The sequence below is a fragment of the Conger conger genome, chromosome 6, assembly GCF_963514075.1.
Source record: "Conger conger chromosome 6, fConCon1.1, whole genome shotgun sequence".
Lineage (NCBI taxonomy): Eukaryota > Metazoa > Chordata > Actinopteri > Anguilliformes > Congridae > Conger > Conger conger.
This window is the reverse complement of record NC_083765.1, coordinates 28,261,865-28,274,997: the sequence shown is the minus strand read 5'-3', so window position 1 is coordinate 28,274,997 and position 13,133 is coordinate 28,261,865. Positions and strand designations below refer to the sequence as shown.

The following is a 13,133-nucleotide window of genomic DNA, read 5'->3' as shown; positions in this document are numbered from 1 at the left end:
CTGTGGTCAGAGGAGACCATCTGTGCCTGACCTTTGGAGAACTGTGGACATCAGTTGGTGATGATTTGACAGAGAATGACAGCAATGGGACGAGACAGAATATGGTTGAGCACTAAAAAGTTGGATAAAAAAGACAAATAAAATATATAAAAAAACATTGTTTGTGCCTCTTGGTTTTGTGTCTATGTCTCTTAACTCCTCTTGTCAGGAATCTATGCCAAACTATTTCCATCAACCCCAAAGGTGACATCATTCAGTTCTGCCTGGGTGAAAGAGATGCAGATGCATCCTTTTTTATATCGTTGCTTTGAATTAAAATATATAGAGGCAGTGAGGGTCACAGATATAATTTTTTAATGAAGCAGGAATACAGTTTTTGAATAAATAATAATATTCCCCAGATCTGATGCAGTTTCTCACACTGTTCCTCCTGCATTTAAACTCCACTTCTGAGTGCATGTTCCACAGCCACAGTGCAGGTCTAGTGCAATCCTCGTCAACCATAGAAATGTATGACTATCGATATATTTTTTCAAATGCTCTTATGCAAAGTAACTCACGAGTAGTGAATAGTAACATACAATGCAGGACACACCAGAAATCCAATATCACAGATAAAAGCCATGAAGCTGTAAATCACACAGCGTAGTGCCACAATACAGGCATCGATCAATAATCGTTAGTTCCCCTGAACTGCGCTTGAGCAAAATATACTGCTATATTTTATAAGAGCAAAATCATTTAACTGTAGTTTTGACTGTAGTATTCCATGATATTCATTCACCTCATACCACAATACTGTACACACAGAGATTAGCATTAAACTGTGCCAGGTTCAAGTGACATTTAAATTAAGATATCAATAAAATATCAATAAAGTACTATATGTCTGGGGTCAGATATGACTCCATTTGTTCGCTTGAGGGTTAAAGCTGTAAATATGTGAGTAATTTGAAAGTGAACATCCAAATCCTCCTTCTGCTGGTCCATGCACTGAAAATGTCTGCCACTACCCCCAAACAATAACAATAACAACGCTGCTCCATATAACATGCTTGAGTGAGCTCCTGGTTCCGGGCCACGTTTTCACTCAAAGGCTTCTCCGCTGTTCAGTCTCCGCTCAGTTTTTGGCCAAGTTCCTGCGTGAGTGGAAATGTATTTTAAGTGAAAGGAGAGCGTCTGTTCACCAATTCAGCTTTTCAGAGAGCAATTCAGAAGCTCTTGTTGAAACAGTGCACTTTGACAAAACAATTTCCTCTTAGATTCTTAAAGAAATGAATGAATGTATAAATAAATAAATTTGAAAAAGCATCAAGACAATGTTAAATGGGTTGAGAATGTACTTGCAAGGTTCACCTTGATTAAATAAATGTTGTATATGCTGCTGGAAGGAGAATGGGGGTTGGGTGAGGGGAAGGGGGAGTGAATGCAGGCTTATATTGTCCCCATAAAATGGCTGCTACCTGAGAGGAGGGTGTGCATTCTATGCTGTTCACTGTGATGGAAACAATTAGTGTGAAACAGATAAAAGATGATTGGCATTAGCTCTATCTTATATTACTGTATGTATAGATTAAGGCAGTGGCTCTCTTTGAGGGCCACAGTGCATTGAGTCTCAGAGGAAGGACATGGTGAATTGAAAGGTACAACAGAAAATAAAATCAAGGCTGACAGGACAGCAGCCTAATGGAATACTCGATGAATTATAATCCTTTTAGTTGAAGAAAATATTTAATATTTAAAAGCAAAGGAAAAACAATCCCTAGGTATTGAAAGCCATTACAATAATATTATCCTTCTGCTATTCTTGTGGAGTTATTACATCAGGACTATACTCTGTGTATTCTACATGCTACATGTTCCTTTATGTTTATGCAGGTCATCTTTTACAGGGAATACATGCCTTCAGGTTCAGATATTGTAGGGGATACTGGGAATGATTTCAGGACTTTTTGCTCCAGTTTGTGCTTGTGCTGCAATTATTTTGTTTCTATTCACAATTCTCTGCAAACAGAGAATTGCGCAAAAAAACCCAAAAGAATCATCCATTGTGCAGCAGTTCTGCTGGCAGAAACATGTTGTTAATGGTAAAGGTCAGCGGAGAATGGCCAGACTGGTGAAAGCTGACAGGAAGGTGACAGTTAGACAAATAACCATGCATTACAATAGTCGTGTGCAGAAGAGAATCTCTGAACATACAACGCAACAAACCTCTAAGTAGATAGGCTACAGAAACAGAAGACTTACTACTAAGTTGTAATACATTAAAGTAAGTAAATATATGCCTAATAAAGTGCTCACTGAGTGTATAGTGATTAAATTGATGGTGTGACAACTAAACCAATGTTACAACCTCCCCTACTTCTTAAAACATCCAGAAATGCGTTCAAAAATAATCATAGACATAATAAGTCAAAAGCAGTAATGGCTGTTGACAAAATGGACGCTGTTTGATTAAATTCTGCCATGATGTTATCTCTCATCTGGTAACCAGCACCCCCCATCCCCCTGGGGGACAGTAGCACTTGAAACACTTGGACACTTTCAGTCTGATTGATGAGGAGGCTCTTGGTGGGTTACGGACACAGCCCAGTGATTTATGAAACCTATAGAGCCACCAAACACATTGGAGGCAACTGGGGACGACACTGCTAACTATGTGTTGTATACCAAACAGAGAAAGTATAAATAATGGAGAAGGGAGACTTTGCTCAGAAGTTAAAAAACGTATGCCCATATTATTAGTCACTACATTAAACATGGAGGACAAGTTCAGTAGGCACTTCTTTGGACTTTCCGTTATCCGAGGCGCATGCCCTCTTTATAAGGACAGTCTCACCTGACATTTATTTGACCAATGAACATAAAGGTTATGGAGGAAACAAATAACATTGTAAGAAGATCATTTAAACATATTCTGTTTTGACCCTTAATATACCACACTGTGTAGCTAGCTTAACATTGTTAACTGCAGCCCGCTTAACATAGCAAACATATCGCCATGGGTTAGTTAAAAATGTTCATGTTTACTTCTCTGACATTTAAAGAGATTTATTGATTTATATTTATTTTATTTGAAGTGATTTCCATGAACTCAGTTGAATGTTTTTTTTCCTGTGTTAATTTAGTGCACAACCGGGACATGTGACCAAAAGTATTTACTTAGATTTTATTTGTACTTTCCAAGGGCATGGAAAGGTAATATCATAGTCAGAGATGACCCTGAAGCAACCCCACCCTCTCACAATAGCAGTCATCACTGGGGTATTTTCAAGCTTGTGTCAAGAAAAGGGGCAATTCTTGTGGGGTTAACCTCTTTTTCAGCAAAGCAGATGTCATTTGCTAGGGGACATTGGGTACAATTCCTTATGACTGTACACGCTGCCCTTTTTAGACCATTAGGATGTTTGGAAGAAAAGTAGAGTTTAAAAATAAAACAGTGCCCCAGGAAAACCACTTTCCTTATACTCAAAGCTACAAAAGGTGCTCTTTTCCATTAATGCAACTTTCAAATACCTGTGGCTCCTATTTCAGCTCTCATTTTATGATACAGAGTTTTTTTTAGTTAAGCTCCAAAAACATTAGAATGAAACATACAGTAGAAACATACACCTATAGCTCCAGAATTCCCTTCACGGTGATAAAATCTGAAATATAAATCCACTTCCTCATTGTATCATTTGCATTATTGTGCCATGAAAGTCATGAATATTTAGGTTAGTGAGATGCATTGAATGTCTTCCCATAATGAACCAGTCCCATTCCAAAATCATCTGCACCCTCTTATCTGTCCGTTGCATATTGCTCCAATTCCACCGGTGAAGGGCTGGACCATTTCCTGTAGGTCCGTTCCCCAACGTGTGGGTGGAGCGATATGGCTTCATCCATTTTGCCTTTTTTATGAGGCCAACTTATCTTAATGGCAGTCAACCCCAAGCATCAAGAGACACTGCACTTGCTGAATCAAATCAGCAATGGCCGAGGGGGAAGATAAAGGCCTTTCTCTTTGAATATTCAATCCATACGCTTACTGAGTCCTACTTACCTCTTTAGGGATCACTGTAAACATTCAAGGGATGAGAGAGCTTTCTCTGATTCCTCACATGAAGTAGATTCTTATTATAATATTAGTTTGCTTTTGAAACAGAAAAACTGACTGGATTCCCTGAGTGATATGGTTTGTGAATGTATCACTCTGTCCTTGAAATAAATTGAGAAGATACAACTGATATGCTTTGTGAATGTCTCATGAAAATCCTATGAATTCTATGTAACTGTTTTTAAAGGGAAGGTATTTTAGAACAGATGTTTTTTTCTCAAAGCTGGCCATGCACCATGGCCGATGTAGGACTGTGTTATATACCATATGTACCACTTCACACAAATGCTAATGCAAGTTGGCTGGTCAGATGTAGCCTCTAATTTGCTTCAGTACCTCTTCATAAATGTCAGATATGATTCTGTCAGAAATACAAAAGTGTGCAAGTAGGCATTTTGTACTTTGCTTCACCCAACCATGAGAATCCATTACTCTCCACACCAGAGTTAAAGGCTCATATTCATTAACACCATCTAGCCCATAGTTGCTTAAATGCATAGCTATTTCTGAGATAATGTGGCTGAAGAAGGTAAATAATCCTTCTCAACATGACAACATAATTATTAACAAAAAATTAATTTAGATTGCAATTGCAGTTGGAATGACATCCAGCAAATACAGTGGTACCCCAGGGCAGAGTTTGAGAAGGCGTCAGGGCAGTGATCTCTGGCTTCTCTGTGGCAAAGGCAGGCAGCCACATAAATGCTATTACCGTCAATCCACATCCAGCAATGGTTTACAGTTTAGTTTGGTAAGAAAATATAACAAAGTGTTGTAACTGCCATGCATGTCCTACCAAGCATTAAAATGGCATGGCATATTTTCCACAGGGCAAGGTGCCATTGAATGCTCACAAACAGATGATTGTGTCAGTTCAGGAAACACGTGGTTGCGTGTGGGACGGTGGGCTGAACCAAACATACACAGCTTTAGTTGATGAGAAGTGACCGTAGCCAGCAGACCCATGAGCCTTTCAGTACCCATGAGTCTCTCTGTTCACAGGCCAGTCCATAACACTTCCTGCTTCATTGCTCTGAATCCATTATTTTACTGCCAGTCTGACCCAAGGCCCACACCTACAGAACACATTCATACATATGCAGTATACACCTGCAGACATGCACATGTACACCAAAAGTGCATTTGACAAATCTATGCTGCTATATTGTATGTCTTCTTTTTTCCAAACACAAACCAAAAAAACAGAAACCTGGAACCCAACCCAGAAAATAACACATTTAGCATCATTACAAAGTAAAAAGAGATTGAGAAAAAAGACAATACATAATGATATGACACATCATTTTCCTTTTGCAGTTTTGTAGTCAATTGTTTTGGATGGAATGCAAAACATTATAATGGATTTTGCATTTTTGCAATGTTATGCTCTAACTCCTAGATATTTAAGGGACTCTATTAACCTGCCATTAACCAGCACTACCATAAATTGTCCTGAAATGGCCCGGTTTTGTCAGTTGCCATAGTAATGCTCGACTTATAATTTATTTTACTTCTGATTAAGTGAGTAGAATATAATGGAGATTACTTCCAAAGGCAAAGGAAGTACCTAGAACACATCACAAAACAAAAATGACGATGCTCTCATTTCCTTCCACTCTACGAAGTTAGGTAGAATTATGCGTGTTTTTGTGCGGTTTTTTTAAGTGTCCAGAGGTACAAAGATCAGCAGTTGAGTGCTGGTTCATAGCAGGTGAACCCTTTGGTACGATTAAAATGCATGTTTTTGAAATCCCATTCCCTTTCAGAGAAAAAGATCCACGTTTGTATTTGTAGCAAGCACCATCGCCTTAAACAACATCAAAAGCTTGGTGGAAGAAGGGAAGTGGCATGCCCCCGAATTGTAAGGCCCAGAAACATAACTGTTCGAGCTCGCTCTAAGGCTTAAAAAAGGCTTGCACCGTGACTTGTGCCCGACAAGACGATATAAAGCATACAGCAGCTCACAAATAAGACCTTTAATGAGGAATGACAAGGTATGAATCACAAATGCTCAACAGCGGGATTACATATTTCCATATATAAGCGGTATCGCTTGTGGATTTTCGGCACTACAAACGCGCTTTTTAATATGCGTGTCACGCGGACATATTACAATTATTTCGAAATTAAAGAACGAGTGAACCACTGCAACCAATATGCAGTGAATTAAAACCATACTTTATGCAAATTATTAGCTGTTTTCCCTCTCTATGAATCAACATATTAAATATGCACAGTTTATGAATAATTTAGTTGAAGTTAGATTTTTGCAGCTGTGAAAATCGAAAGTATTTGAAGTTAAAATGACTGTTTAATACTTTGTTCTCTTCAAATCCGATTACCGATGAATGTGTCAACAAAACATTAACAGCAATTAGTCCTTTGTGACAATTTGGGGAAAGACTAATTTGATGATATTCCCTCAGGGTGATAAAACAGGATTAATTGCTTAATTGGCAAACAACATTTTATATAGAAAATTCTCAAATTCAGACTAATCTGAATTATAGTCTGGATAGTCCTGAAAGGGATTTGTTTTGGGCAGATGTCATAATTAAGAAATGCTGCTCCCTCTTATGAAAAAATCACATGTTCACAAATTGTTTGTTCAAAAACCACATTTGAACATTTGGAGGGGGGAGTACACACATATAAAAATAGTGCCACTTATAAAGTGAGTCCAGGAAAAAGGATCCCATGTTATTTAATGGAATATGTTATGTTATCACATGAGAAAATTATAGTTCATATTTTAAAAAGTCACATTTGAAAACGTGGACTTTCTTGTAAATGCTGGTTGCACAAAATGTGACAAATTTCACATGATTGTTTTCTATCATATTCAAGGACTAGTCTAGAACAAGACAAAAATCCTTTCATGTTATTTGGATTAAAAGCTTTATTAATAGCTTGCATTTAGTTTATAGATACAGTACTGTGCAAAAGTTTTAGGCAGGTGTGAAAAATGCTGTAAAGTAAGAATGCTTTCAAAAATAGAAATGTTAATAGTTTATTTTTATCAATTAATCAAATGCAAAGTGAGTGAACAGAAGAAAAATCTAAATCAAATCAATATTTGGTGTGACCACCCTTGCCTTCAAACCAGCAAAGCACTTCTTGGTACACTTGCACAAAGTCAGGGATTTTGTAGGCATATAGTCAGGTGTGATTAACCAATTATACCAAACAGGAGCTAATGATTATACATTTAATATGTAGGTTGAAAAACAATCATTAACTGAAACAGAAACAGCTGTGAGGGTTCAAACTTTGTGAGAAACAGCCAAACTCTGCTTCCAAGGTGAGGTTGCTGAAGACAGTTTAATGTCAGAAGTCATACACCATGGCAAGACTGAGCACAGCAACAAGAGACAAGGTAGTTATTCTGCATCAGTAAGGTCTGTCACAGGCAGAAATTTCAAGGCAGACAGGGGTTTCCAGATGTGCTGTCCAAGCTCTGTCGAAGAAGCACAACGAAACAAGCAACGTTGAGGACCGTAGACACAGTGGTTGGCCAAGGAAACTTGATGAAAGACACATCATGCTTACTTCCCTTCACAATCAGAAGATGATGTCCAGCAGTGCCATCAGCTCAGAATTGGCAGAAACCAGTGGGACCCAGTTACACCCATCTACTGTAGAGAGAAGTCTGGTCAGAAGTGGTCTTCATGGAAGAATTGCGGCCAAAAAGCCATACCTTCGACGTGGAAACAAGGCCAAGTGACTCAACTATGCACGAAAACACTGGGGTGCAGAAAAATGGTGGCAGGACTGATGAGAATATTTGGCTGTAGCAGAAGGCAGTTTGTTTGCTGAAGGGCTGGAGAGCGGTACAAGAATGTAGGCAACAGTGAAGCATGGTGGAGGTTCCTTCCAAGTTTAGGGCTGAATTTCTGCAAAAGGAGTTGGGGGTTTGGTCAGAATTAATGGTCTCCTCAATGCTGAGAAGTACAGGAAGATACTTATCCATCATGCAATACCATCAGGGAGGCATCTGATTGGCCCCAAATTTATTCTCCAGCAGGACAACAACCCCAAACATACAGCCAATGTCATTAAGAACTATCTTCAGCGTAAAGAAGAACCAGGAGTCCTGGAAGTGATGGTATGGCCCCCACAGAGCCCTGATCTCAACATCATGGAGTCGGTCTGGGATTACATGAAGAGATGGAAGCATTTGAGGCTGCCTAAATCCACAGAAGAACTGTGGCTAGTTATCCAAGATGTTTGGAACAACCTACCTGCCAAGTTCCTTCAAAAACTGTGTGCAAGTATACCAAGAAGAATTGATGCTGTTTTGAAGGGTGGTCACACCAAATGTTGAATTGATTTAGATTTTTCTTCTGTTCATTCACTTCTTCTGTTCATGCATTTTGTTCATTCCTAAAAATAAAATATTAACATTTCTATTTTTGAAAGCATTGTTATTTTACAGCATTTTCACACCTGCCTAAAACTTTTGCACAGTATTGTATATAATTCTGAATTTCCTTTTTCTGTCGCACATCTTCCTATGTCAAATGAAATTATAGGTTTTGAATTACAATCAATGCTGAATTGATTGCAGCAGCATGAATAATTCAACTCATCTATTCATTGAATAAAATATATGTGTGTGTGTGATTACATGCTTCTGTGTGTCTATCTGTGTGTGCATCCGTGCATGAGAGAGAGAGAGAGAGAGAGAGAGAGAGAGAGAGAGAGAGAGATATTCCTTCATCATCACTACAATCTTTGTTCTGTTGTAATCTTATAAATCCATGGGCTGTTAATACAAATTCAATTACATTTCTGAATGATCAATCATTGAATCCCTCAATGACATTCTGAATAGACTGCATTGTCTTCCAACAAAGAGGCTTTTTTTGGATGTGACAGAACAGGCAGCAAAGCTTATTTTGGGTTACTGACAACAATTTGAGAGGTGACTCATTCTGCTGCCATAGCTGCACATGCAATGGAATATGAACTCATTTCAAATGACATGCCCTCTGTTTATTTCTGTAACATCTGACTTTTTTCACAGTTCCATCCACCTCGTGCCCTTTTTCACTTTCTCTGAGCGGCAGTGGCAGAAATCCTTTTGGTGAGGGTTTATTTGAAGGGGTTTTAAAGTATAGGTCAGTGTAAGAACATCTGTAAATGCTTCCAGACTCTCAGGCTGTGGTATGACCTTCTGTATCTCACTGGAGCATGGTCTCCACAGGCCTTCCCCTCTCCATCTCTTTCCCCTGGTGAATTGAGCAAGCTAAGAATGGTCCTTCTGCCCAAAGTTCCTTTTGCCCAGGGAGGCAGGATGATGTCATCATGCTCTCCAGGAGCCGGCCCACGGCATTTCCCTGCCCCCTCCCCATCCTGCCTCGCTGCCTAACAGGAGCACAACCCTTCATGTTCTGATGCCTGCTGTTTAACGTTCACACCAAGTTGTGTGACCCAACATTGTACAGAATATTTCCCTGTACTGGTCCTGAGTTTTCCCCTCTCCTGCCGTCTCAGCCCTGGATCTGAGAGGGAGAGAAGGGAGCAGTGGGAGACTGTCTCCCCAAGGGCCTGCTGTCCCCAATCAACCATCAGTCCCCTGGTGACAGTGAATTCCAGGACAAGCTTCCACAGGCCGTGATTGTCTCTTTAAAGAGCTTCAAGAAGCAAGGTTTCTCTGTGACGGGAGAATAGCGCCAATTCCATGCTATTCTCATGCCATACACATCAATACACACACAATCGGTTGGGAAGTTATTTTCCATCCTACAGGCACAGCATGTAGCATGGTGCCATACTGTGCTTATTAAATGCAGTATAATAGCATAGTGGACAGAGTACAACGTACACTCACCGAGCACTTTATTAGGAACATTTTTACTTTATTACACCTACTTATTCATGCATGCATCAAACCAACAGAATGGGGAAAAAATGTGATCTAAGTGACCTTTGACGGTGGAATTATTGTTGGTGGCAGACAGGGTGGTTTGATTAGCTCAGAAACTGCTGATCTCCAGGGATTTTCACGTATACTAGTCTCTAGAGCTTGCAAAGAATGGTGCGCAAAACACACCAAAAAAATACAGTGAGCAGCAGTTCTGCAGACAGAAATGCCTTGTTAATGAGAGACGTCAGAGGAGAATGGACAGACTGGTCAAAGCTGACAGGAAGGTGACAGTAACGCAAATAACAGTAATGCAATTTACTATATAAGTAAATATCTTAGTAACATGCAATAATAGTAAATTACTTAGTAAATTGGAACAGATATATCCAGTTATATTTTCGATTGAGGTGACATTTTCTGTGAGCTATGCCTTTTTCTTGATTTTTTTTTCTGTTTTTGGACTTTTAACACTGCTCATTACCATATTGTAACATTTACACTAAATCCAGCATGTAGATGAAGAGTTGTTTTTTTTTCTTCCAAATATCATGCCTAATCTGGGGTGGTATTTTAGCCATGAACTCTGGACCTTTCATTGCTGGTACTGCCTGATTGAAATTTCACTTCTCCGTGTGACAGTTGAATAAAAGAGAACAAGCCAGAACTTCTTGCAATAAAGCAATATTGTGTCAAAGCCAGACTTAAAATCAAAAGGCAGGCGCTGCAGGGTGACTTACTGTGTTAAAGGGTACCTGCACCCAAAACGAGCATATGCCTACATCTGTTCCATATGTGAATGGGCCCCACAGTCTGGGACTGAATCCCCACTGTGCTCGCGCTGGATGTGGCTGGTAGCCGCACAGGGTAACATTATCTTCTGCTGTTGGCTCATCAGCCAGCCAGGGTCCTGTTGGCCCAGATCAGCGCCTCAATCAATGGGCAATCAAGAGTATGCGGTCTACTTACTAAAACTGCACGTCAAGTGTCTTCCGTTGACTCATGTCTGTACTTGTGGGCTGCAGCGTGAAAAAGTAGTTGGCACCATTGCATGCTTCAGAGGAGAGTGTCTGCTTGTCTGCACTCTTCCACGTCAGCTGTGGAGATTGCACCATGAGTGTGGTTTTACACAACTGGGTGTTACAAATTGGGGGGAAGTGGGGTAATTGCCATGTCATTGCACTGCCATAAGTTCCCCCTGGAAGTACAAGATATTTAAAATACATTTTTTTAATAACTTTTCATGAAAGGCACATTTTAGAGGTTTTTCCATTGCAGGACCATAAGCCTGGCCAATTCACATCTATACAGCGTCAATCCCTTGGATATAGCTGTAAAAAAAAAATCTGTATCTAGTCTGTATCTTTCATTATGTATTTATTTTGCCCCTGTTCCTATGTCCCTCTGCCCTTTATTTAATTTTGAGGCTCTGAGTACACTGGGGAGACCATGTTTTTACACTCCTCTGATAATGGGTTACATCATCCTCTTGCATGGATGCACTTTGTGAGCGAGCGAGTGAAATGTACTACATCCATCTGAGCTTGAGTCACCACCATCCCCACGGGCCTGGAGGAGAAATGTTAACCGCACACTCTCCTCCCTGTCCATAGACCTGCCATGTGGGAGATCGAACAAGCACACATTCCCACCAGTTACTCCAAAGACTCAGCTTAAATGATGAAGCAATGAAGCAGATAAACAAGGCACAAAATGGAGGTCGAAATGATGCCTCTTTTTTGAGAAAATGAATTGAAGGATAGACTCCATATTATCTGAATGGTCTTTAAAGATTCTGTTTGTTGGAATGGTCAAAGGACGGGGTGCATTGTCTCTTCTTCTGATGAAACTGAGCTACTGAGGTGGTGAGTATGACACTTTCCTGGGATTCATGGGGTTGTGTCTTTGTGTAAAGTTTGTAAGCCATATGCCTTATTCCAGGATTGTTCTCCATGAACCTTAATGCAGTTTTGCAGATCACCCCAGGTGCAAAGGTTCTATATCAAAGCAAATTTGTAATTTCATTTCCCCCCTTGAACGTGAGCCGACATTAGCGTGCTCCTGAAGGTTAGCCTTGACCCTGGCAGGAGGGCAGTGACACTCCTGACAAACAGATGTGCCATACCATCTCCAGCACCGAGTAGCTCCTTCCAGCTTTATTTTGCTTTGCCTCATTAAAATGAAACAATGACATCCACATTATTTTAATGGGAGTCAGAGCAATTAATCATTAACAAGTGCCAGGACAAGTGAAACCCCCAGGTCTTATTTTATTAATATTATTTTTTTAAAGGCAATAAACTCAAAAACATAGTTAAGGTTCTCTGGAGTTAAAAACAGCATGGGACAATATAATTAACTACATGGAAGTTGATTCATATGATGCAAGATGACACCACCGCAGGCAGATTGCAAATATATCATTAAGTTGTTAAACAACAGTTCTCATGAATTCATCTGCAAGTATTGTGCCATAATGAATAATTTCTGGAGAGAGGTAGTATCCTGGCCCATGGTTTATTTTAATGTAACTGATTACACAGTCTGAAATGGGGAAAATTAAATCAGCTTTTTAATGTTGCCGTCTTTTCTAATGTAGATATATTTCTGTTTGCTGCGCCCCAAATTTATATTGTTGTTGGTTGGAATTTACCTTGCCAGAAGCGGCACAGCAGAGATCCCTTAAACTGTCAGTGAGTGTAACTTTCAACTGTGTTATTGTCAGATACATTAGCACTGTGATGCTTAAATAACAAACATTCCCCATCCGGTGGACCTTCTGGAGGGATGGGGATGTTACCTACAGTCTTATCACATCACCACCTGTCGGAAAGCGTTTGCTTTGAGTCCACATCCAGGTTGTCCCCAAGATGTTACGCATAAACAAACCAAAAATGTTACTTTTGGAAATAATAAAATAAAGTGGAAGCACAGGGAGCTTTATGCTTACTTTATTCATCATTCAAAGCAATTCATGCGTGATGTCTTCGAAAAAATAAAAGCATGGAATGCATTATTTAAACATTCATCTCTGGAAGCCAGAGGTTAGAATTTTGTTTTTGCACTGTTACCTTTTTAAGTTTTTTTTTTCTCCCCATAATGCTGTCATGTTCGTGCCCTTCTATTTGTTTTTCCCTTTTCTATGTTCTCTCCTTTTTCTCCGGTCCT

The 13,133-nt window shown here is 39.7% G+C and overlaps 1 long non-coding RNA gene across 1 annotated transcript; it reads right to left on the bottom strand.

Annotated features, from left to right (window-relative positions):
* Nucleotides 1–337: 337 nt before the first annotated feature.
* LOC133130030 (uncharacterized) lies at nucleotides 338–11,057 on the bottom strand. Its single transcript, XR_009708894.1, has 2 exons — nucleotides 10,935–11,057; nucleotides 338–1,139 (listed from the first exon to the last, which is right to left on the bottom strand). It is a non-coding gene; the product is annotated as an uncharacterized LOC133130030 (long non-coding RNA).
* Nucleotides 11,058–13,133: the final 2,076 nt, after the last annotated feature.